The following is a 26,998-nucleotide window of genomic DNA, read 5'->3' on the forward strand; positions in this document are numbered from 1 at the left end:
TTACCTCAGTGAAACAAGTCCAAGTTTAAAGTAGGGCCTCTTAGAGAATATCATACAGATCTTTTATTCCCTGCTGCAGATCTGCAGATCTGAAGGGATGAGCTGCTGGCTTTGTGAAGGGCAAGGTGTCCCAGGGAGTATGGCTGGGCCTCACGAGGTCTCACTTGTGAGCTCTGCTTCCAGGGGCCCCGTTAGTGCACTCTCATGTGGCACCGTTTGTGGAAACAGCAACAGTATTCATCGCTTCTCCAACGAGGTTTGAGGCTTAAATGCAAAAAGCATATTATGCAGGTGTTGCTAAAAGTATGTGAAGTTAGGTGGGTAGTGTGAATTTTGTTAATGAGAACTTAATTGTAAATCCTGGTTTAACCCTCTCTCTCTCTCTCTCTCTTATAACCTTCATGATTGATACCAGAATGGAAGAAGAAAAGCAAGTGAACTGATTTATTACATGAAATAAATTTATTTTACCTATGCATTTAGTTATAGTTATGTATCTATCACATATAGATAAATTATCTGTATTTAGGGGAGATTTAGGTTGGACATTAGGAAAAGATTTTTCACCCAAAAGGTGGTGGAGCACTGGAACAGGCTCCCCAGGGAGGTGTCAGGGCCCCAAGCCTGACAGTGTTCAAGAAGAGACTGGACAACACCCTTAGACACATGGTGTGAACTGTGGGGCTGTCATATGCAGGGACAGGAGCTGGACTCGGTGATCCTTGAGGGTCCCTTCCAACTCATGACATTCTAAGATTCTATGTTCTATCTCTATCTATCTGTCTGTCTATCTATCTATCTATCTATCTGGTAGTTATATGCCTACCATTACACCGTCTCAGTGGTGGATGTCTGCAGTAGCAACAATATTGTTTCAGGAAGCTATCAACTGCCATGCTGCATGGCTTTCTATGGAAAACGGTATCTGATAGCAATTACATTAAAAAAAAAAAAAAAACTATATGCTTTGTGCAAAGTACTTACCTGGAGACTTCAATTACAGAAGTAAAATTAGATAATGTGCCAAACATATGTCATGCAGCAGGAATATAAAGAATTAGACATGACCGATCAATTCAAAATTACCTATAAAATAACCGAAAAGTGAGTTGTCTTCCATTTGACGGCATTTGACAACAAAAACAACTAAAAGTTTCACTGAACCAAAAGAATTACTGAAGTTGTTAAAACCTCTGAGGAGAGCAAAGGGTGAGGATGACTGAGAAGCAGTAGTGCAAATGATTGTTTGAAATTGATATTGATACATCAAACACTATATGTGTTGTAACAGATGGCACACCAAATGTATTTGATGTGAATGTAGGGTTAATTACAATATTTGAAAAAGCATTTGGACACCCATTTTTTGGCATTTCATTACAATGTGCGTCAACAAGCACTGGGATTGAAAATAATTGAGCAAAGCTTGAAGAAATGAGAAAATTGCAATAAAAATAGTAAATTTCAGTGTCTCATGTGCACTAAGCAATTGCCCATTCAAATACATTGGAAATAATCTGTTTACTGTATTCCAGAATGGTGATGCAGAACAGTATACGGTGGTATAGCTACTGGTGTGCAGCTCAATATTCCATTTATTGCTCGGAGAGAGATTGCACCTGGCCTCCAAAGATCAGAATAATCCACAAATGCTTCATCAGCAAAGGCTCATGACCTAATGGTTTTGTTTATTTTGATTTGTGTTTGAAACACTTTCTAAAATTCTAGAGGAAATATGAGTTTCTGTGTATTGACATGCTTTCCAGTACCCAAGCTGCATTTAGGAAGCACAGAGTATTTCAGGACAGTGTTGACAGTAACAGAATTTTTTTAAAGGAAAATAGATTATTTAATTCAGCCTCTTACAATAGATTTAATTAGTTTCAAAAGCAAATAATCTACTTTACTACAAATCTAAACACACTTGATTTGAAACATGTCAGAGCTCCTTTTTAATGAACACCCACAAGACAAAGGTGTCTTCAATTTTAAGTCAAATTCAGTTTGGAAAGCAAAATAATCAAATTCAGGGGAAAAAACCAAAAGGTTAGGGTGATATGATACCTTGGTTAGGAGTACTTGAAGTGCCAGTGGTGAAAAGACTCAATCTAGAAAATAAAATTCAGAGTCTGAAAATACTTGTCTGTTTGCTGAAAGACTACAAGATGTTTAGAACTACACGCCATTATTTGTTGAGCAATGTATCCCCCAGAAGTTATTTTCATCTATGCAGTACACGAAATTTGTCGCAAGAAACTTCCACAAATGCAGCGTGTGTGCTATATGCTGTACTGAAAACAGTCAAGATCAAACCAACAATTACAATACTTCCCACAGAAATACGGAATGGAAAAATTTTCTTAGCCAGGGAGGGAGTGTTGTCCTTAGAGCATCTCTAGATGTGTGCACAAACTGCCTGAGCAAAACAGTTGCCATTTGTCAGGAGCAAAACCAGTCGCACCAGTAGTAACTGTAGGTAAACCTGCACTCCTAAGGGATGCTCTGAGCAGTGACATGTGGTTGACAGACCTGTAAGTGCCGTATGTTCTCCTGCCACATGCTCTCCTTTTGTCAGCGAGGCTGTGTTGTCCTCCGAGCTGGCTGGTGGTTGGCAACAACCCATTGCCCAGCTCCCACCCAGTACAGTCACCAGGGAGAAAGACCTTTCAACTGCAGCTATGTTTACTGAGGGCCCTGAAGCAAGTCACTCATCTTGGGAAGGGTTTCCAGATCCTACAGTGCAGCAGGGTTGCTGTAGAGAACAGACATAGGGAAGGCAAAGCCAATTCACCTACGCTGTACAGCTGAGCACAGTAATTACAGACATGGTATGCAGCATGATTGTTTATTTGTTGCTTTGTATCACACACTGTATAATAGCCTGCAGGAATCCATTCTGCCCCTCATTCAGTCTTAATTAAGATTATGCCTTTATCTGGGTAAACAGCCAAAAAAAGTTGAGAAGGGTGGGTGGAACAAATAAATGATGCAGTACATTAAGACATTGTCTCAGCTGGTATCAGTCAAACTCCTCATACATATAAGACTTTTGAATGGCAATGGAAGAAAATCAAACTTAGTAGGATTTTGCTTTGGGTATGTTGTTGGATTAGTCTGACTCTCAACCCAATTAAACTAATGCTCATGATAGGTAAAGGTGTGTGTGCATGGACTTCTTGGTGTGTTATGACCAAGCCTGGCTTCAAGCAATTGTCTGTTTCTTAAAGATGTTGTCACTTATTTTTTAGATCATACAGCAAATGGATTTACAGCAAAAATCAGGCAGCGAACAATAATTCCCAGTTGGAGCACACCTACTGGTCTCTTCCTGGTAGGTGATGGTAAATAAATCAGGTAAGACAGCCCAGATTCAGACTCACAAGCCAGACCGATCTCAAACATCATGTCCATTTATGGCCTTGAAGTCATCCATGGCTTTATCTTTGGTGGTGTTTCAGTTCTTAGATGACAAGATGTATCAAAATCATATAATTGCATTAAAAAAAAAATAGAAAGAGTGTAGACTTGTATAGACTTTTTTAGCCATGGCAACGGCTCTTCCACATTAAAAAAAATAAATAAATAAAAGAAAGAAAGAAAAAACCCAGTACATGTTCATGCAAACATGTTGATATAATTAACTGTGGAGCATAAGGTGCTTAGTATTGTATCTGAAGGGGTACTTTGACTTCCAGGCAAGCAAACAGAGTAAGCCAAGACTCCTTTCAGCTTGGTGGGGCAATGAGGAAGAGATGTTTCAAAGAGACATTTGGCTAGGTTTTTTTGTTTTGTTTTGTTTTGTTTTGTTTTTCTGGAAAACGAATGACTATAAAATATTTTTTTTGTCCCAAAGTTCTTACTTTATTTGGGATGATAATAATGATGTGTCAGCTTGTAATTATGAATAGTAGAAGGTGTATCATGGAAAGTATATCATGTTATTCACTGCTCCACTCTCTTCTGCAGCTCTTGGTATGACAGTGTAGTCCCTGTGACTGGTGACCATGCAGTCACTACACATGGTTTTGTGACTCTAGCTAGTGCTGGGGACAGGTGAAGTGCTGGCCAGCTGGGTAATTCCGATCTATCTCCACGTATTTTGCTTTTTCCAGTGGAGGAGGGAAGATGGAGCCTTTCCAAAGACTGTGCATGGTTCGAGGGTCTAACTTTCAGCTGAAGTGTGCTTCATGATGGATATCTGAAGAGATGCCATTCTGAACACAATCCTCTCAGGAAGTTTTTTTAACACAAGCTTTTTCAACAGCTATGACAAAGAAAGAGAGAGAGAGAATAAAAAGGAAAACCAGATAGCAGCATTCAACCTACATAAGAAGGATTTGACAATAGATTCAAAAACTACCTTCAGGCTTTTTTAACAGTTCCTTCTTGGATGGCTAAGCAACTTTCTCCCTCCTGTTTCTTTCTGAGGTTCCTTGCCACCCTTTTCCCCATTCCAACAGCTTTCATTGCATACCTCTGTGTCCACAACGGAAGGCACAGGAGGCTGAGAGGGGCTTTGAATCCAGACCTTCCTAGGACGTGGGCACACAGCTGATGCCCGTGAGTGCTCCTGTCTATGCCTAATGCTCTCTGCTGCTGATTGTACACCAGTATTGTAAACTCCATGAGACTTCCTTTGTGCTATGCCTTTGCAAAGCATCTAGCATGGTGGCACTGGCCTCAGTAGTCCTTGGTGCCATCCTAATGATAGCAATTCCTAATTGCAACCTCCACACAAGGTCCATTACCTGGGTGGCACTGCAAGTCCCCCTCTCTCCTGTGGAGAGTGCAGATCATGGCAACGTGCACAAAACATCTTTACTTTTCAGCTCTTAGACATGAGTAAAACCATATTCCTTGATGGAACACAATATTCTGTATTTTTCTAGCCAGTCACAGCAACAAGACTCTGCCCAAATCTCTACTGGCTAAAAGTAAGCAGACTGTTGTCTTCCCTCTGCAATTAACTTTCTGTACCATGGACAAAAGACGGGTATGTGGGGCAAACTCACAGTCCCTGTGTTCTTAATATCTCCTTCTTCCCATGTAGTACCAGCAGCCTTCCCTAGGAGGTCTTATTACTGAATGGAAACAGTAGATGAGGATGGACCTGTGGCTGAGGAAGAGGAGTCTACCAAGAAGTTGAGGTCAGTTCTTCGCACTGCGACTGTTTTTCTGATAAGTTTTCACAAGTCCCAGTCCCAGTGCTCAGCTTGGCTGAGCAGGACAGGAACTATAGCGACCTCTGAGCTGCAGCATAGGGTTCTCCACAAACCCAGATCTTTGGAGATGCTGAGGCAGCCTCCCCAGGCAGAGGCACAATTGTAACATCCCTTGGCTTCTGGATTTGAAGGTCAAGGAGACCCTCAGCCATGCAAGCAGTGAGGCTCTGGAGGCTGGAGCCCCTGGGGGCTGTGGGGCTGCATAGCCAGGCCTGGATAAACATTGAATGTTTTGGGTTGCAAGGGACCTCCAAAGGTCATCCAGTCCTACCTGCCTCCAATGACCAGGGACATCTTCAACTAGATCAGGTTGCTCAGAGCCCTGTCCAGCCTGGCCTTGAATGTCTCCAGGGATGGGGCATCTACCACCTCTCTGGGCAACCTGTGCCAGTGTTTCACCACCCTCATTGTAAAAAATCTCTTACTCATATCTAGGGAGGCGGAGCCTGAGCACACCAAAAGCAGGAAGGGCTGCAGTCTTGCTAGAAGGTGGAAGAAATCAGTAACCCATGAAGTATTTCCCAACCGATGGAGTACCCCCCATCCCAGAAACCTAAAAGCCTTGGGGCTCTTTAGCCAAGCTTAGATGGGTAAGTTAAGGACTGCTAAGCAATCCCCACTCTACTTAGCTTGAGAGATATTAAATTACGTTCTTCACTTTATTTTAATGTATTTGATGTTTATTTCTATATGTGCATGAGTACTTAATTTAGCATAATTATTGAGATGAATTGCAGCTAACATTACAAGAAAATTGTAACTTGTCATAAAACAAGTGGGCCATATTGTAACAGAGCTGTTAACACACAGAAATGCTCTGCTAGAATAGCTTAATAACACAAATAAATCCACACTCTCCAACATGATATTTCTTTGGAGATTTGATTAATTGTTAGGAAGCAAAATGGCTAACAAAGTAGTATATATAAAAATATCTTCTGACATCAATAAGATTGTAAATTTTAACTCTATTGCATGACAGCAAGTGTAAGCAAGGATTACACACAATGCAATGAGCTGAATGAATTAATATGCTTAGGGCCTTTGTTGCTAGAAATACTTTCCTCTCTATTATAATCATCCATTGTAACTGTGCTCAGCTGCAATTTAGGTTTCTTCTCACAGTTTAATAAGTGACAGACCAGTGATTTTAGCAACAAGAGTTTCCAACAATGTATATCTTCACAGCTTTCCCCACACCTCTGAGGCCTGACCTTCAGGATCCAGCAACTTTTTCACATGGTAGGCAGCTCTGGATACAGTTACTGCTTTCAACTCCTTTCCAGTTCCGATGGCTGCCGGCTGCAGCACAGTCCTGGATGTCCTTCGACTCTAGGGTGCTCCTGAGTACAATTTAACTACGCAACTACTTCACCTCTTCACCTCATGGAGTCTAAGAAACCCAAAGTACAGTCAATGCTGTTGAGAAGTAGGGAATAATTTCCTACACAGATTTCCCTGCAAGGTTTCCTCACTGACAGGCAAGAAAATCTGAAACAGATTCTGGAAATCTTAGAAATTTAACCCAGATCTCCTCAGTGCCAGATAACTGCTTGAATCACAAAGCTCATCCTTTTTTTTTCCTCTCACCTAGCAGGGTGTCTGTGACAAAGATTTCTTGTCACATGGTTGTTTATTCAGAGCTTCAGGTGACTTCAATCACTACAGAATAGATGGGTCTGTGAATGTTAGGGAGATAACTAGAGCAGGTTGCTTGATTGGCTGCTAAGAATTACTCTTAGCAATATGATAATTTTTCTCAACAATAAATGTAGCTCTGAATAAAAGTTTTGCCATCAAACATTTAAAACACATTTCTCAGCCACCAAAAAATCATGAACTTGGCTTAGAAGCCATGAATTTAGAAACAAAATATCTTTTCAGCTTTTGTATTTCCTTTCTACTTTGAAAATGTGGGTTTAATTTAGTCACAGTTTCTTTTCTCCCCAAAAAGTAGGGCTGGAAGTTTACTGTTTTTGTTTAAATAAGTGCTTTGCAGTGCAATCACATTAAGCTATTGAGCTGCTACATGAAGCAGATTTATGTTATGGAGTAAACACTGAAATCCCCACAAAGACAAAATAAGAATTAATGGAAGAGACACAAGTTGCAGAGTATAACTTCCTATCACCAGTATGACTGTAGGCATACTGCTTTTTTATTTTTTTTTTTTTCTCATTTCTTTCGTGAGCTGATTGTCCCTGTTAGTGAAATGTGGCAGGGCCACAAAAACTGTGCTTTTTTTGCCAGCACACTTGCAAAAAGTGTCCAGCACTTTTGCCAGAATAACAGCTGGCTGATACACAGTAGTCACCCAAAATTGCCACTGGGTGCAGCTCTCTGCGGGCTGCAATCGTACCCCTGAATTTTCTGCAGACAGGGCTGCCATGGAGTCATTAGACCCAGACATTTGGCCAACCCGTGGAGGAGGCCAGCGCTCTGCTTTGGCACTCTATTGCATGGGCATCTGGTCCTAGTGTTGCTAAGTGGCTGATTTCACCAAGCCAGTCATGTGTCTCCACATCATTCATTTAGTCCAGAAGTGAAGAAGGATGAAAAAAGCATTTTATAGCAAAAAAAATTACTATTATGGGAAACGCAATCTCCCCATTCAGAAGCCTTTGTGTTAATGTAGGAAAGTCAGCTCTGTGATTAAAAAGATCTTTTAAATTAGCTGCATTTTATTTCTTGCACCTCTGCTGTTAGGTTTTTTGTCTCCATATGTCTAGTCAAAGTTGCTGGAAATCACATTTTGTGAATGCCTCTCCAGCTTCATTTTGTGAATGCCTGATTTTACACCCAAGGTGAAAAACCCAGAGATCCATACTGAATGTATGTGGTGGATGCATATACAAGCTTAATGCTGCATGTGTCGATATTCAAACAGGTTTAATGAAATGGCTGTTTAAGCTGACTATTTCTACCACAGCTGTGCTTTCCTCTCCAGCAAGCCTTGGGATGCAGCAATGCCCAGTACAACAGTACTTGGCCTGAAGTGTTTTCAGGCTTACTAGGCAAGGCGGAAGAGGAGCAGTATTATCCTTGTTTCCAGTGTCAGAGCCCAGGGCTGCTTCTCATGAAGCAAAACTGGAGCTTAAACTCATGTCTCCTACCTCCTTGGCTAGATCTCTGATATTGTACTACCATCCTAACGAGAACTCTAAAGACCTCAATCCATTGCTGACAGGAAGAAAAGCACATCATGTCACACAGCTGTATCAACTCTGGTGGGGGGTTGATGCTTTCAAGGCAAACAAAAAGAGACATAGAACAGGATTGCAGCTTAGGCAACTGCACACTGAAAATAATTTCTACATGTAGCCTTTTGGGGTCTGAGAGTTACTTAATTCTACATTTTACCTACATGTGATTAAAAAAAAAAAGGAATCACAAGTGACATCAGGTTGTTTTTTTCCTGCATTTTTTGGTATTTTCTGCATTTTGAGGTCCATTCAGTATTCAAGGAACTTGTGCTGAAAAAAAACAAATGTAGCATACTGAAATTCTTCCTTTGCAGGACAAAACTTCACCATTGCTTGTTTTCAAAGAAGGGCTGATCTTCATGAGAACAAATAAACAGTGACAACGCAGCAAGATCGAAGCCAAATTACCTCAAAGAAAAATGCAATGTTTTATGAATTAAGATGTAGAGTAAACAAGAATACTGCAACAGATCCCAAAATATAGACAGTCCTCTGCCACAGTGTTACAACATGAGCAAAAGGTTAAGAAAAGACACTTGAACATACACGTGATTGTCAAGGCAGACAACATAATGATACTGCCAACTTTGCTGGAGTAGTGAACTGATCCACAAGAAATGTTGACCTAACACAAAAGATTGCCAGCACATCCTTGCCAACATCCTAAGTGTCTCCCCCCACAGTGCTCTGCCCAAGTCAAATTTAAATTAATGGGATTTAATCTTCAAGGCAGTTACTAGCTCAAATGTCACCCCAAAGTTCAGGACTGCCTTTGATAACACCCAAGATCCAAATGACATTTTTATTCTATGAGGGTGAAGTCTGCAGTACAGATATTGGGACAAATCTTTCCCAGCTGCAGGTGTAAAACCACATGAGGATCTCAAAATGTTGCACTGCAAAGTTCTTGAGTGAGAATAAAACACAAGTAAATGCACATGACAGTCATCCATCATGTTCAGCCTTCAAACTTCATAGAAATGTGCTGGGTAAAGGGTAAATGGATCTTTAGAGGAACTTATGAGCACAGACTTTGAGAATTGCTCATGGGCTGAAGCTTCATGGATTTCACTGATCATGTGTCTCGGGTCTAACGCATGCTCAAAAAAAATGGGTTACACCCCTTTGGACATTTGTGGGCTTGCAGAAGCTGCAAATGAGAATCCAGGTCTGGCAGAATAAGGTAGAAACAATCTGTGCTGTGCTATCAATCATGAAAAATAAAGATTCAAGTTAAATTCAGACAAATGCACTGTGAGAGCACTCAGAGAATAATATTTCAGTGATATTGTCTGAGCTAGAAGGCTAATCAAACCAACTTTTGCTAAAGCAGCAACTTTTGCTATGGTGAGACACACTACAGAACTGTCTTTAGCTAAAAGAAAATATGTGGAAATGTGATGTTATTTGATAAGTTGATGTTACACCTTGTAGAATATATAATACCTTTAAGCAAGGTTCTTAAAACAAACAAACAAACAACCCAACAAAAACCAAAACAATACCCAAAACCAGTAACCCATCCCCCCAAAGATTTCAGCATCCTGCCAGCAAGATCCTGCCTTGGTAAAAATGAACAACTAATTTCTAATGCAAGAACACTGGTGTATGTAGACAGCTGGTGAGATGAAGTAACCAAATGTATCTGCAGTGTTGCTGGTGTGAGGAACGAGATGAATTTCATGTGCCAAAATTACCATCCAAAGAAACAGAGTTTCAATACTACAGAACTGTGTGCAAGGTAGTTAGACCTAACTAACCTCCTACCTACAGATTTTGCTGCTTCAGTAGTCTTTAAAGACAAAACCAAACCCCAAGCCTTAGGCTGGCTCTTGCCTCTGGCTCTCTGCACTACTGTTTTCTCCCTGTCATTACACTGAGCTGCCTTTCTCTTGTCCCCCAACACCAGTCTCCATCAAAAAGACAAGCTGGTTACTCTTTGCTGAGCTTTTACAGCTCCAGGTGCCTGTCAGACACGCTCTGGCTGCAGCTGAGCTGGGTGAAGAGGCCTAAGCTGTAAGAAACAAAACCCACAGCCCTTTGAAGGCCCCTGCTCTGAGAAGCAGTTAGACTGAAACAGGATGTTTGTCTGGCCCCAGTAGCATTTGCTGTCTGGTTTCCAAAGCCTACCCCAAAACTGTGCTGAGATGAGCTGGGCTGAAGACAGGGGCAGAATCTACCCACAGTAACGAAGAGCAGAATGGGTAGAACATGATTTGAACACATCCAGAACTTGAAATCCTTCCTGACTCCAAATAGCTGGATTTTATTCATGTTGACAACTATGTCCCACCCTACATTTTTAACCTTTGACAATGGCTTATGCATGGGTGCAGAGATGCTCATGGTGTCTCAAGGCAAACCCAGCCTAGGTCCAGACCCATTACCTTATGTCTGAGACTACTGTGAAAATGCCACGGTACTATTGGTAAAGCCAGTGGTCACCTGCAGTCACATGACATCCAGCCCAAGGTAAGAAGATTTGCCAATGCTTGAACCTGGCAGGGTGGCTCAGCGCAGGCTCAGCACTGGCTTGGCTGGAACCAGGTGGCCATCACTGCTTTGCAGTCAAGCTTCTGAGAAAGGCCTTTAGCCTGGGGTCAGTGCAGAGAGCAGGCAGCTCAGCTGGGCTTGAGCCTGTGCTGATGCTGGGCCTTCACATAAGCCAAAAAAGCATGAGCTGCCCAGGAGAGGATGAGGTGGCAGCAGCTCTCGTCTGTTGTATTATGAAGGTTACCTGATTTTTCTCACTCCCTCACTCTCCAAGAGAGGTAGCAGAAAATTAACCTGAGCAGGCTGAGATGCTGCTCTCTGGGTTGCTCAGTTTTATTCCTGGTTTGCCTCAGTCTTCCTATCCTTTGTTTTTCCCCTTCTGCTCACTGGTATTTCAAAGAAAGGAGCCTTTGCTGAAGCCAGCTTTGAAGAGCTAGTGCCAACCTGGTTTTACTCTGAGCCTAAATGAATAACATGGTTACACAAGACTGGCTGGATGCCATTAGTCACACACAGTAGCACAGTTGTCTGGCACCCTGCAAAGTTGGCAATGATGACTGGCAAAATGATAAAGACATTTATATTTTTATTATGGAGAGAGTAGCTGAATAACACCCTGGTTAGGTACCCTAATGCCTTGGCTGTCAGCAGAAGTCAGGTCTAGACACTGATGAAAGTACATTAGTACATTAGTATTCAGCAACCAGGATGATACTGAAGCAAACAAACAAAAGCTATCTAGACCTTTGAGATATGACCTTTTCTCTCCCTCTCTTTTTTTCAATATTAATTTCTTCCTTGCTTGTCCAAGCTGCTACCTGCAGGATTTGTCATGTGTTCCTTATTTTACTTTGTTCTCCTATAGCACTGAATTATTCATTGTAAGCCAAGAGTTAATGCAGTATATGGCATGCAAAGCATGAAGTTACAGACTGTTCTGAGCCATGGTATTCAAACAAGAGATGTTTCAGAGCATGAAGGGATTCAGGCTCAGGTTTTTAAAAACAAATCCCATTTGAGGTAAAATTAATTCAAAAAGGCCCTGAGGTTCCTCGGTGTGAGAATGATTTGTAGCCACAGATGAGCTGCAATTGCCCTCAGGAGAGCCAGAATTTAAATTTATGAATCTGTCATCAGCAAGAGTTCCCTGGGTGTTCCAGGCTGAAGGCTTGGGGCTTTGGCTACTGCTTTCCCCTAACAGGGCGCTGCCACGCACCTGGCCCCACGTTAGCTGTTTCCTCTTTCCCCTTTCCCTTCCCAAGGAAGAGAGGGATGGTGGTAGAGGTGAGTTCCTCTTGATGTCACTGGAACTTCACCCTTCTTCCAATAGTTGGGAAGTGGATGCAAAGCTCTACTCTCCAAAGTACGGACAGAGCCAGGGGAGCTGCTTCTTGGGCATTTCTGCCTGAAGAGATGCATTCTGCAGCGCACTTTCTTCCTAAAGGCCTCAGTCTTGCAACACATCTCAATATTCAGAGATTCTATAGCTTGGGCAGTGTGTGGGCTGGGGCATCACCAGCCTGAATCCATTATTCCTCTTGGTAAGGTAGCTGCAAGGCAACTGACAAGATATAAGGTCAGGCTGAGGTAATGCAACGAGGAGGAAGGAGGGAATGGTAACCACAATTGTATTTATATTATGTTGTGCAGCTGTTGCTCTTTGTCTTCCTAATGCTGTTGATCTGCCTTTGTCTTTTTAAATTGTAAATTCTTCAAAGCAGGACTTATTCTTCATTCTGTGTGTGTAAAGGGGGATACATATTGCATCTAAATAGCATCTGTAATACAGAGGAATACAAAGAGTCTTGAAGAGTATACAGTATTCCCTGCCTCAGGATTATGCATGTTTCTGTGAAATGATGTCCGTCCCTTGTCCTTGGCTTTAGATTTGTCCTACACTTTTTATTCCAGGACTTACCTTAAACATCACTGTACTTGCACACACAAATATTTTGCAGATTACAAAATGCCAACTTCTGCCTTTTAAAAAACTCTCATGGGAAGTAAAGATTCCCTGCACTACCTGAAAGTGCACAGATACCTCTACCTTGGGCCCCCCAAAATAGAATTAAGATTGATATTTAAAAACTGAGAAGTGCATGGGGAAATCTAAGTCAAAACAGGTAGGAAGAAAGGGTTAATTGCCACGCAGACCAGCATAATCCTGACCTGCATTGATTTTAGTAAGGTTTTCATTAGCAAACGATTAGCAACACCTACACCAAATAAAATGAATTTCTAAACAACAGGTAGTAATAACAAAATACTCTCCTTAGCCAAGAGTCATTAGAAGGTAGAGAAGGATTATCGATAAAGAGAGGATTAGCAAAAAGAGAAACCCCTGATGTAGCAAAGGGAGCCCCAGCAGGCCAGCTGGCTAGAGTGAGGCAATAATCCTGCATTTCTTCAAAGAAATAATAAATGTAAAAAGAAAGATCAAAGCTAATAAAAGAACTCCTTCGCATGATACAGTGTGCTATGGATAAATGCATGTGCCTTTTTAACAATCCCCTCTAACAGGCAAACAAAGAAGAATCAGCAGTAGGTTTCAGTAATATTTAAAGAGACCCAGGAACTGATAATGCCAGTTTTATACCTGTGTAACTCTGCTTGCTTCTTGATTTATACCAATATAAGTAGGAGGAGAATTTGGACACATATGGTACAGTACACTGTGCTATAGGACAAATTGTTGCTCACTGTTTCTCTGACTGCTGAGGGGGCAGACAAAATGAACTAATAGATCTATTCGGTTTCCTGGGATTTTTATTTTTTTCTTAGGAATGGTTTAGATCCCAGTTATTTTCTTGCCTTAGTATTAATTATTGTTTCATTTGCTTAGCACTAGGAAGTACAGAGTGAAAGTCTGTGTAGTTTGTTTGTTGGTTGAAGACTTTCTATCCTTTCCTGAAGCACTATTGCCATGGAAAGAGGTAACTCAGGGAGGGTGGAGAAGTAGTTCAGGGAGCAGAGGCTGGGTTCAAGCGACCAAAGTTCTCAGCCCCATCTGGGATGGCTTTGACAGGTTTTCAGTGTGATAAAGTAGACTCCAGTGGTCTGCTCTGAGCCTGGCTTGCTTCTCTGTTTCACAGGACCCATTTTAGCAAAACCCGGGGAGTTACATCAGCGCACAGCAGAGGAGTTCAGCTGTGCAGGTTTTTAAGCTGAGCTTCTCAGATCCAAGGCTTCCTCCTAAGAGTTGCAGTAAAGTTTCAACCTGGTGAACCCGTTCTGCACACCACTGGAATCTGCCTCGGCTAACATTTTCCGTGTGTCCCCTCGGTCCCGCACCACCAAGCCCCAGGACCTGCACCTGGGCCGGTTTGTGCCCGGCGCTCCCCGGCACCCACCGAGCCCGCCCTGGCCAGTTCTCCGCACACCGAGTGCCGTGGCGACGATGTCAGCAAGGACAACCCCTGGCCCTCTCACTCAGCTGCCGAAACCCGGGCCAGCCCCGGCTCTTCGAGGTTTTTTCCAGGAGATGGCACCATTGCAGCACCCAAGCGCCCGCAGCCCGCCCCGGGGTGGGGGGAGCCCGGCCGCGGCCCCTGCGGGCTCCCCCGCGCCTGCCGCAAGCAGAAAGAGAGGGATCCCTGGTAAATCTGGCTTCTCTTTTCCCTCATGCCTGGGAAGTTTTTTTCCGGTGAGTCATTAGACCGAAGTGGTGAAGCAAAAAACCAAAGGCAGGCGCCAGGAAGTTTAGCCCTGGGTGGCGAGGGCAAGTTTACCTGGGTATACCTGAGAGGGAGTTTTTCTTCAGGAAAAGTTTAAGGAATGTCTGTGAAAAAAGTAGTTGGATCATCTGGGTTTTATACCACATGTTCCACATGTGGCTTTGGCCTAGAAGAGCAGGTTTGTGTCTGACATAAGTCACTCCCCGAGGCACGAGGATATGAATGGATTATCTCCTGCCTCCTGATAACCACATCATTGTCTGCATCTGTTTTCCAAAGCGTCCTCAATCACATGGCAGTGTTCAAGACAGCAGAAACAGCTTAACACTGTCTCTGCCTGCTTGTTACTGCACCGCTGCTGGATGCTGCCATCTGTCACAGATGCTCTGTGTGCTCCTGCCCGGGTCCAGGGCAGAGTCAGCCCATCAACTGCAGCAGCTTACGGGAACTGGCATGGACTGTAACTATTGCAGTGTCTCACCTGTGCGGAAACGACTTCTGAACAAATGGTGAGAAATAAAGAGCTACTGACAAAGCCTCTCACATCACCCACCTGCAAGCCTGTGCCTCACTGGACCCTGCCTCTTCTGCTCATAGCACTAACTCTGCACGAGTGTATGCTCAGAATCAGGAAAACATCTACCAGATTCCTTCAGCTGCTACTGTACTGAAATTGCAGGGGTCTTTGAGCTTCACCTGCTCTCGGAGCTCTAGTTTTCAATGAGGGACTAAATTAACAGAAAGTGCTAGTGAGAACAAGTCACCTAGCTACACTGGACTGCTCGGTGGCACAGCACCGTGCTCTAAATGGTAACTAATACTCAAGTCAAAACAGGGTCCCTGTCCTATTACAGAGCTTGAGCCACAGCCCCAAAGCCAAGAGGATACAGTAGCTGACTATCAACCTCTCTGGTCCCACGAACAACCACCACTTCTGCAGTCATGTCCTTTGCATGCCCAGTGAAGCACAAACACAGTGGTCACGCCAAGAAGAGCCCACCCATCCTCTTCTGGCCCGTCTCAGACCAAAAGGTCCTCCAGGCGAGATGTCTTTTTACATCCCCCATTGCACGTGTGGGAGGAAAGGGCATCACAGGGAATTAGTAACTCCACCATCAGAAAAAAGCTGAGGCACAGTTTTGACAAGGCAAAACTTCCTGGAGATTTCCTCCCACTCTGCTCCCTCCTATGGTTTCTCCTGGAGGAGGGGGCAACCAGGCCCATTATTTACTTAACACCAGATTGTTCAAAAAGAGGTTTGAGCTGACTGTATAAAGAAAAATAGGTTTCATTACCTATAGGGCTTCACTTTTCAGAGGAGCTTGTATTGTTATGTGGTTTGAATTGTTTGACAATATAATTATTATTATTAGTCCATAATGTACACTAACAGGTCTGGTGGTGAAAGGCTGTATATTAATGCACAGTAACTATGTTTCTCTGGAGGGGGTTAAACAAAACTGTAACTAGGGTCAAAGGTATGCTTTTGCCTCTATCTGTTAGAAACCAGACATTCTTGCTTAAATTTTAATTACAAATTAATCAAACAAAAATATGGCAAATTTTGCACTGGGGAGGTAAATGTTAATTTCACAGCTAATTAAGAAATATCTAATATGGGAACGCTCTAATGCTAAAGATTACTGTAGCTTTCCTTTGAAAATACACCTGATAAGATCCTTGAATTGGAACTGAACACTAAAATCAGGAAAGAAAGGCATAGCACAGTGAACTAATTTTTACACCTTCTCTCTGTCTGAAGGTTCAGATTATTTCCTGGCAAGGGCTGTTAAACCAATATTTTTTTCTTAGTAAAGACTGACAAGTTTCTGGAGCTCTTCTATAGCTGCATTACTTTCTGTGAGGGAGAGATAAGCCCTTTCCTATTTGCCAAACAATGATGGCAAACAAAGCAGGATTCTACAGGAAGCAAAAGGATTTTTAAAAAATGTCTTTTATTTGTTTGGCTCAATGCAGTTGCCTGCTAGACTGAACAAGAAAATATATTTTACTCACATTTCTCTATAACCCGTGTTCCAGTGCAAAGTACAGGCATTAAGGTACAGGTACAGAGCCGGTTTCAGAGTGACTAGTCTGTTTTTTCATATGAAAAGATTCATGTAGTAATAATGCTGGAGATACAGCATAATAATAAGAGGTATTGAAAGTATTCTTCCTAACTAGCCCCCTGCCAGGGGAGTAGCCTACAAAACGCTCACCTCCTGGGAGGTGCAACATTGGGTGGTGGTGACTGAAATGCGCCATCCCTTCTTCTGGGTTATCAAAAGCACATAAAACATGATGCTTCCTGAAAAGAAGTTGAATGGTAATTCAACAAACTAATGAAGCTCACCCAGAAATGGGCCAGAGGTGGAAGATGGAGACGGTGTCTGGAGTATGTGAGTTCAAGAGATGTCCAGTCAGATAGACTCTTGGAGGATGTCTGTCAAAATACTAGTAAAACTTCACTTTTAACAACATGATTATGTTTAGGTCAATACAAATCTTCATGCCTCCTAGTTTATTCAATATCCTGCTAAAAGAACCTCTTTCTTCCCTGCATTTGGCAGGTTGCACGTATATATTCCAGTTCTTCTGGAACTGGAACTCATGCTGCTTTTGACTGTGCAAAATGTCTTAGGCAGCCAAGACGTAGCTTTGCCACTGGAGACCACCTTGTGCCCTCACTACTCAACAAGCTTTGCTGTAAATGCACTTTAGCACTGCAAAGACCAGAGGAAAGTGTATGCGCTGGTGGTGGTTTCTTCATCACCTGCTTATCTTGAAGGAATTTTCCCTCCTGATATGCTCCCCTGTCAGTGAGGATAATCCCAGTAGACAAATTTGAGGTTCCTCAAATCATAGTTTTGTCGGTGCCAAGCCATTTTGAGGAGATGCATTACTTCCGCTGTGGCTGTCACCGCCTCCTCTTTGCTGGAATGTGAGAACTCAGCTTCTCCTTGGTCTGCCAAAGTCCCACTTTCCCAGCTATTACCCTCCCGATGATGGAAGGAGAGAGCTGCTGCCAAGAACACGTGAGAGAAGAAGGGGAAGGGGCACTGGGCAGATGTGTTATGGCAGGGAGGGTGATGATCAGTGGAAAGAGGAAGGAAAAGCCAGCTAGGCTAGGCCAGTCCCCACTTTCTTCCTGTCCTATCAAGGAAGAGAGCTAGTGCCTCACCAGCCACACAGAGGAGGGCAAGCCAAGCTGGAATCGGACCAAAGCTGCATAAGGAAAGGAGGCAAGGGCAGAGAGATAGTGTTGATGCAAACCTGCCTCTGCTCTTGCATTCTCTATGTGACTACAGGGAAATAGTCTTTCTTTTCTTTGTGTTTCTGTCAGTTCCAAAGGGAAGTAATATTTGAGAATAAGTATTTGATGTCACCCAAGTGTTTGGGTTCCACAAAGACAGAAATATTTGTTCCTTAGCCATCACCCAGGTCCTCACTTTCTTCAGGTGCAGAGCTGGTCTGGGAGACCAGCCAAGCCAGGCCTTTTCATGGCACACTTCCCCACGGAACAATTTCAGGCTCTCGTTGCTGTTTGCTGCAGCATGTTAGCAAAGGGCTCATCTTCTTCCTCGAGGGATTTAGTGGATTTGGTGACTGATTTGCCACTTTTCTAGCAAGGGCTTGCCAAAAGAAATATAAGCACAGTGATCTGTCTCTCCACAGTCTGTCAATCAACCTGGTTATATGGTTTTTAACTATGTTGCCAGATGCCTCAAGGCTTTGCCTTGTTAGGCTCTGTTTAAACACGCAGGAGGTATTGTCCCTGTCAAAAGGAGCTCTGACTAACCTATGAAATGCTATAACATGTAGGAAAAGCATGAGCCAACCACCAAGGATTTGTAACTGTTCTTTCTGGATTTCTGCTTGTGTTTTCATTTCTCTCAAACTGTTCTCCTCCCTGTTTGTTCCTCTCTGTAGTAGACTCAGCCAGTACCTGCTGTGTTATGAATTGCTCAAAAATACACTCAGTATAATGTGGGTGCATACAGGAGAGGGGTCACTGAGGGCAACTGGGCATTATTAATATTGGAAGAAGACAGTATCAAAAGGCTTCTCCAGTTCTGCCCATCCATTCATTGCTCCTACAGGGGAAAACTTTGTGGTTTGGGAGCATAAAGGATGTCATGACCCCTCTTGAATCTGCAAATCTTGCAGATTGCATCCCTTGTTGCATCTCGTCCAGAGAAGGGGATGTAGTCTTCTTTCAAGCTGGGTGATAGCTACTTAGCAGGAGACACAAGAAAGAGGGGATGCTAGAACAGCACAGGGAGTCCTGGAACTGAAGTTTTGGCCCCCAGCAGTGTGCAGGAGCTTCTGTCTGTTTGTGGAGGATGCGGCCTTTCCCTCATCCATCCTTTGAACTCTGTTTTTGGTGATGGCAGGTGAGAGGTGTGTACAGTTCTCTTAATTACTACCTTACCCTCCTGTGAAGTGTGGAGCGGGCTTTATTTGTAATGAGTTTGCTCCTGTAACAACTGGAAAAAAAAAAAAAAGAAAAAAAAAAGAGAGATCTTAACAAATGACATAAAGACTTTTAAATATAGAATACTCTACTAATTGTATGGTAGCATAAACCTATCTCTCTCTAATAGATATGTTCATAAGTCTTCAGACTAATGGATACAATGGAGAGGATAATTGTAGTTATCAACACATAAAAACAAAAAGAAAGAAAAAGGGCTATTCCTACACTAGACTCTACATTCTTGACTTCCTTGAGCCACAGTGCAAAACTGATTGGGTAGGAAAAGATTTTTAAAACACAAGTTTTAGATATTTTTAAAAAACAAATTATGGTGAGTTTGGTTTTGTGCTTTATAAGACAAGGTGGAGAATCCTACAGTACTCCCCTGATTTGGTCAAAGAAACCGCCCACAAATTTTACCATAGGATCCTGCCCACCAGTAAAGTCAGCAGCGTGAGCAGCAGTTGTGCCCTGGGTTAGATACCTGGTACTCAGTATCAAAAGAAAGTCAGATGCAATGTGATAGATGTATCAAAAGATTCCTCTTATGCCACGTTCTCTACTTGCCCTAAAAAGGAAATACTGCTGCTTTGGAAGTACAAATGCAGTTATGACATTTCTTGAATCTGTGACTTTTCTTCTCATTTCCACTTATTGATTATTGCATCTACATATTCCTTCTCCTAGGCTGTGTGGGACAGAATTAACCCCTAGTACCCAGCATGAGGTATTGATTAGGTACCATGTGTGAGGAAGAAAGGGGCAAAGTATTAGTGATGCTGCTTTTATAGACTTGTGCCAGCAGGCTGTGAATGCACCTTCAGAATTTAGATTACATCCAGCAGAGCTAGAGAAACAAGGCTGTGGTCTGGGAGGAGAAGGTGCTTTAGCATAAGTACCACTTTTGTGCTCTGTGTAAATTCATTTAGGAGGTATATGAAAAGGTGGGTGAGGGTCAGAATTTCTTACTGCTAAGCATAGTCTCCTTAGTCCCTCAGTTGCTAGAATTACATGTGAGACAGTAATAAAATTATTTTTATAAGAGAATGTCTCTCACACAGACACATTTATTGAGGCATAGCCCAGCTGCCAGAAGATAAATCACAGGCAAATGGGCAAAAGTGATGAATTACCTAAGGCATTTGAGGCCTGGGACAGTAGGGCATCATGGTCCATGGGGCAGTACTGCAGACTGTCAGTACACTGGTCACCCTTCTCTCCCACTGGCAGGTGAAACTGGGGGTCCTGGGAATCTCTCACCTCATGCTGTCCCCTCTGAGACAAGGCACCACAGCCTCTAGAGTGAATTTCCATCTGGTTGTCATAGCCAGGCAGAAAGGTGGTGGCATGGGCAGGGCTGGGCTTGAATCCTCTCTAGACACCCCAAGAGATGTGTCATTTTGGCTGCCAGGGAGGAGGAGAGGCAAAGGCTGCAGGAGCCTGTTCTCTGTGCTCCTGCGCTTCCATCTCCCAGTTCTCCTCACCTCCAGATCCCTGCTGCTGTGGCCCAATTTTCCAGCTTCAGTTTGTGCTTTGTCCAATTCACCCTGGCATGTTGTCTTGGCTCCTTTTCTTCCTGCTGCATAGATTTAGTAAATGGAACACTGTTAGCAACCCCTGGTAATAAGTTAATTCCACTTTCATTTTAGTGGCTGTGGAATGTCTAAGACATTCTATAATTTGGATTTCAGGTATAATCCAGGTGACACAACACCCTGTCACAGGAAGGCAAAACCCAACACTTCTATCTCATAGTACATTACACTTTTTCTTTACCTCCTCTACACTTGTGGCTCTGGACATCAATGATGTATCTCTTTACTCTGTATTATTTAATGTGCAGTGCCATTCATGATAATACATTACTGCTTGCATTCTTTAGATATTTTTCCTCTGTGAACTCCCAAAGGGGCTCAGGAGAAGGAAATGGGCAGATTTCAGAATGGAAACTCCATCTCCTTCATCTGAAATTTAAACTACCTGGGCAGCAAAAAAACCTCTTCCTTTCTCCTTTCACTATATTCTCAGCACTAGTGTAAAGATGGGATATTTCATAGGGAAACCCATGTAGCAAGTGGCACCATATGTGATGCTGAAACATACTACTCTGTTAGATGCTAATAAGTGTGTCTAATATGGGTTGAAGCTGATGGGTCCACTAGCTGGATTCTAGGCATGCTATGTAAAAGAAGTGATTAAGCCTTTCATGAATTAAACAAGCTAACACAATAGAGGCCACCTGTCAAAGTGTTTGCCATAAGAAATCCCAGTGCGAAAATTATCCAAGAAGAAGGAAGGCTTTCCCAGGAATTTGAATACAAACACAGGGCTGAGATGTCAAGTGATTTCAGAAGTAGAAAGCAGTGAGGACACATATTTTGAGTGGAAACTAAAAGATAGAAAGTGAACTCTTGTTTTGGGTAGACAACTGGACGGGATGGGTAGACTGGAACAGTGCAGAATAAAATAGTCTATTTTTTTCCTTTTTTCTGTTTTGTTGCAGAAAAGGATCTTTAAGAACATTTTAAGTAAACTCCAGTGCACTGAAGAAATACCTAGCACATAATGAAAGAAGCTGTGATTCCCTGTGCTTTCAACTCATCACTTCAGTCACGCAGGTGATTTTTAAGGGGTACCCAGGAGTCCAGGAGAAAAACCCATTGAGTCAAGATGTAATTGAGTTGAAGAAAATCTTATGTCAGGTGATAGAAGTAATTACAAAACTCAAATGTTGGCTAATATATTTGAAATTAAGACTGAAATGGAACTTGCCAAAAGCAATAAAAATAGCAGTCTGAAGTCTGAAGTCAAAAAGGGTGACCTTTCACACAAGAGAAAAGCTCTGATGAAAAGTCTTTGTTGAGTATGAGAAGTCAGAGCAGATCACTCTCCCAGCTTCAGATGTCAAAGTAGACCGGCAATTAGTAGGGATATAGCAGATTTTTTGAGGAGTCTGGAGTGTGCTAATGACAGTAGTCTTCAGCAGGATCTACAGAACTGACAGATCAGCCTCAGAAAGAAATTAAAAGGATGACACAGTAGAAAGAACTGGGAAGTGATCCACCTAGAGACTGTAGATGGAATGGGGCATTGCCATATGTTCCTAGCTTTTTCTGAATTCATGGAAAGCAGGAGGGGTCAGAATGGAAAGGTCAGATGATCCTAGTTCACGGGATAGAAAACATCACTTCCTCTGAAGGACAAATCCAAAGCTCATTTCTCTGAAACAATAAGACTCATTTGTTCCAGATGAATGGCTGGAAGGTAGGGGAGGGAAGGGCATTTCCCATATCCAGCTGAACCGGTCCAGCTCTGCTGATGCTGCAGAATTCACCCAAGGAGGAATTAGCTAAAACTAACACAGCCCCCTCATGGGCAGTTTGGAAGCAGCTATCCTCATGGGCAGTTTGGAAGCAGCCTGAAATACAGCTAAGAATTAATAAAAACACATGATGCCTCCAAATATCAATAAGGAATTCTAGGATGAATTAGCAAAGGACATGGCTGTTCACCTTGACCTAAGAACTGCAGAATTAGATCAAGAAATGAATGCCAAGGTTCCTCACAAATTTGGAGTATGGATTTTTTTGCTGCAGCAGCAGTGTACTGGAAAGGAAAATACCTCTTGTGGGGAAGTTGGAAGCTGGTGTTTTTCCACCTGGTAAGTGCAGCTTGCTGTCTAGTAAGTGTAATGGAAAGGGAAAGGGGACAGTAATCCTGGTTTATCTACTGTATGAAAGGCTGGAAAGAAAATATTGGTTTGCAATATGAAACAAGAAAATGAACAATTCAGCAATGCAAACTTTATTGGTAATATCCGACGCCCGCCCGCTCCGAGTCGTGCAGCTCTTCTAAGAGACAGCAGGGCAGGCTCCCTCAGACAGCATCCAGGCTACTATTGCAACAGAATAACCTGAGGTTACCATTTCAGATGGTAGGGTGACATCACCCAAACTTTGCCCCCTGTCTCACCCACAAGCTAATTTGTTGCAGCAACCTGCGGGTGTTAGGAGAGGTTTTGAGTGGGTGGATGGAAATCAAGGTAGCAGGAACATTTGTACTTTTGTTGTAGTGCCGGGTACCACTGACACCCCACCCCTGGAGCACAAACCTTCACCACCACTGGCATCTTTGGCAACAGCTTTTGAAAATACTCTCCAAATCAACCTCAGGCAGTTTGGAAAACCACAACTAGTTTTTGCATATAAGTTTAAAGTACATTTCTGGGGTTTGTTAAGAGAATATGAAATATTAAAACCTGGGTTCAAGTTAAGGCAATTCAGTATCTGTAGCTCTTTGTAGATATCTTTGAGAGAAGTGTTTTGTCATGGGCACCATTCACATAGCAATTGTGCCTGTACTCATACAGCTATTAGAAACTGAAACAGAAAATATCAATGCACTAAAAATAGTGATGGAAGATGCCAACGAGTTAATAGTCAGGGACACAGCTCCTGGACAAGCGTGACCACAAGTAAATCTTAGATTTGTTGTTTTCTTCTATACCTTCTGAGATGGTGATTTGCCCTGCACAGCAGAACAGATCTTGGCTTTTCTTTTTCACTTACTAGAGGATTTGCAGAGCAGGAAAAAGGGATTACAATTCCTCTCAGCAGAAAGTAATCCTTTTAAGTTAGGTATGTCAGCCTTCATTGAGAAGTGTGGGAAAGTGTGTGCTACTTAAAATGCTTGACAGGTCTCAGAGAAATGTGGTGGCAGGAAGATGAGAGCAAAGCCCCCAGTCGTTATTACAATGGCCCCCAAATCAGAGACTGTTGGAGGGAGCAGTGAAAACAGAGCTCAGGAGTGAGGACTGATTTTAATGTTTATGCACCTCAGTAAACTCATAGCACTAAAGTCCAGAATTGTGATTTAGAGTGGTATTTATTCATTCAAAATTAATGGCAAACACATTTTGCATTTGCAAGGCTACTTCAGAGAGATGGTGGTGTTGTCCTGCAATTTTGCTGTGCATCGGCATGTTAGCAAGACCGTCCACATAAAATGATGGATCTGCTATACCTGATACATATTCTGAGCAGCTCACACTTGCTTCAGTACAAATTGTTCTCTTCAGAAAGTTATAGTATGATTATAATGGTCACACCAAGCCCAAGATACAACTTGTTGTTATGAGTTTCATGGTATAGTTTAGGAGTCCGAAGAGCTGGACTGACACTATCAGCAATGCTTTCATGGAATAATCAGCAAGGTTAGAAACTATTCTGGACCCAGTTGTTGCAAAATAATTCAGGCTTAATATATATGGTTGAAGTTGAAGAGTACTCAGAGTCCAGCTGGACTTAATCTGAGCAGCTGATGAGGTCCTACTGACAACACAATAACAAAAAACTATTGGGGATTAGAAAAACAAACTTCCGAGTAATATGAGAAGAGGTAAAGCAAATGGGCAGGAATTCAGCAATGGAAAATCCACACTGAGAAGTATTTGAGGTACAGCTGTGGACAAATTAAACTAACAACATTTAAAAATCCCACACTTCTAATAGAGCAACATAAAAAACAATAGCTGACATGAAGGCCTTGAAAATGCTGAGAAGGAGAATGATCGTGAAAGTACAAAATGAAGTGGAAAGTTAACAGAAAAAAGAGAAACAAAGCAACAAATTGCATAAAATAGCACAAGATATTATCAGGCCATTCATAATGTATTTGTAACAGCATAATAGCTGCACATCTCTATTGTAACTGAATGCAATTTTATTCACTCTAATTTAGCACAGGACAGTCAACATAGTCATTTCAAATCTGTTGTTCACAAACCAATATAGCATCTTGACAGCTTATAACAAACAAAGTGTTTCACAACGTAGACTGCTAGAGACAAGGGAAAGAAACAAACCCAGGGCCAGCAGTGGAATATGTAAAATACGTGTCTTTCAGGAATGTACTGCACAAGAGCTCTTTATTCTTTCTTATTTTAGGAAGCACACATTTCAATTTTTCTGATATTATACATAATTCCTGCATTTGTCTGCTACTGAATTCCGTCCTCCCCACCTCACCCTCAAAGCTTCTTATTTCTGCATCCTGAGTGACAACCCCAGGTGCCTCTATAGAAGATATTGCAATGCAAACCAGTATTTAAATGGCCTGCTTTGGTGAAATGGTTCTTTGTTTGCATGTAACTACTCTCCTAACATTCACTTCTAACAAATACTCTCCATATGGCTGGAATATGAAGGCTTGGAACTACTTAAAAGGGTAGTCTGCCATGTGTTACACTGAGGATCAGATATCATGGCACATGGAGAGGCTCTTCTTCCACATTTTAGGATGGCCGTCTCACCCGTTCTTCACTTTCCTACAAAAACATTACTCTTCTCTGATTTTACTTGAAGTCAATATTTACAGTACAGTATTTAAAATACCCAGTCAGGCCTGGGAACTCATTGTAGTAGCAGACTGCACAATGCATTTTGGAGGTCTCCCCTAAATTAAAACCTACATATAATATTTAGTTCAATAGCGTCCAGAAAGTATTAAAATAGTCAAAAAAATCTGAAATTCCTTTTAGCATGGCAATTCACAATTGGGTTTGAAGGCAATTTACAGACGAACACAGTTGGTTGATCAGATTTGCTTTCATCAATGGAAAAACTAAAAAGATGGTGATTATGGGCTTATTTCAGCCAGATTACATGGACACGTGAATTTCTTGCTGTCCTCGCCCAACTATCCAGACTAGAGGACTTGTGGAAGCCCACCCACATGCTGCTAAACAGAAACCTGGGTGCGGGACATGCCCCCACACATCATCCCGGCATCCCCCAGTTCAGACATAGCTATTGAGTGTTCTGTTTTCTCAAATCCCAAAGAGAGAATGGTAAAGACACACATTTTCTAGCACTGCAAACACTGGAAGTACTTCACTGCCAATTCCAAGAGGGTTCATTACCTGCGAGCCACCTGCAGAGGCCACCCAGTTGGGATGGGTGATGAGTGGTTGGCAACAGCCCCATCAGAGGAGGTGTCTGCCTGCAGTACTGCCAAGATGGAGGGTGCTCCTCAGGCCCACCAAGGGAGAAATGTTCAGATGCAAGAATGGGAGAAGGGAACTTTATAAAATATGCCCTAAGCACATCATTTGGTTACCAAAGCTGCAGCAGGAAAATACCGACTCAACAGGTTTCTGCTGCATCTGTTCCACATTGCATTGGACAAGTGAAGATTCCCAGTGTCAGTGAGACCAGGAAAAGCAGCACATGGGCCTCCACCTCACCTGATCTGTCATCTTTGGGAGGACGGCTCTGCTCAAAGGGCTGCTTTTCTCACTGAACTACTGAGTAGTCATGAGAGAAAGTGCCTAATTAGTACCACTTGCTTTGATTAATAAAGAGACACATAAAATGTTGTAAGTTTTTAATAAAAATTAACCCCTTAATTGAGGAACAGAGGTTATTCAGAGAAAAGTAGGCAAGTAGTTTCCACGTCTGTGAGTTCATTTCTCTTCCTCCTAGCTGAAGAGTGGAAGAATATAATAAAAAGGGAAATTGCTTGTTGGAAAAGGTGCTTTAAAATTGATATGTTCCAAATTTTCCAATTTGCTTTCTCTAATTTGATTTACTTTCCATCATTTGTGACATTTTGAAATTTGAATTCTTGACTTGCTGTTGAAAGAAACCAGCTCTGCTTCCCATCACTTTCACCTTCAGATTTCATTTGCAGAGTTAAGGGCAGTGGACTCGGGAAGCTGGGGAACATGCGTGATGACTAATTGTTACAAATTATGGTGACATTATGTACTCTAATAAGGAATATATTGAAGATAATGAGTAAAAGGATCTAAAGCAATGGACATATATCCTTGACTGTCAGCATCCTTATGTAAACTAACTTGGTAAGTCAGCAAAGTTCCATTGATTGATGTCCCTAAAGTGAAGTAGCTAATTATAATATGAAAACCAT

General features: G+C 42.3%; 1 protein-coding gene and 1 long non-coding RNA gene across 4 annotated transcripts in view; both read left to right on the plus strand.

Moving 5' to 3' along the window:
• The window catches only part of RAPGEF5 (Rap guanine nucleotide exchange factor 5), a 194,007-nt gene extending 189,521 nt beyond the window's left edge, over positions 1-4,486 (plus strand). For all 3 annotated transcript variants that reach the window (XM_082047112.1, XM_082047108.1, XM_082047109.1), the window contains 2 exons: positions 3,249-3,354; positions 4,429-4,486. The gene's annotated coding sequence lies outside the window, so the exon portion shown is untranslated. The remainder of the gene's footprint in view (positions 1-3,248; positions 3,355-4,428) is intronic.
• A 584-nt stretch (positions 4,487-5,070) lies between these two features.
• Positions 5,071-21,667, plus strand: LOC309436984. The gene is made up of 4 exons (XR_014183449.1): positions 5,071-5,147; positions 5,658-5,812; positions 6,411-6,464; positions 21,573-21,667. It is a non-coding gene; the product is annotated as an uncharacterized lncRNA (long non-coding RNA).
• The last annotated feature ends 5,331 nt before the right edge of the window (positions 21,668-26,998 follow it).

The sequence above is a fragment of the Streptopelia decaocto genome, assembly GCF_964273445.1.
Source record: "Streptopelia decaocto genome assembly, chromosome: 2".
Classification (NCBI taxonomy): domain Eukaryota; kingdom Metazoa; phylum Chordata; class Aves; order Columbiformes; family Columbidae; genus Streptopelia; species Streptopelia decaocto.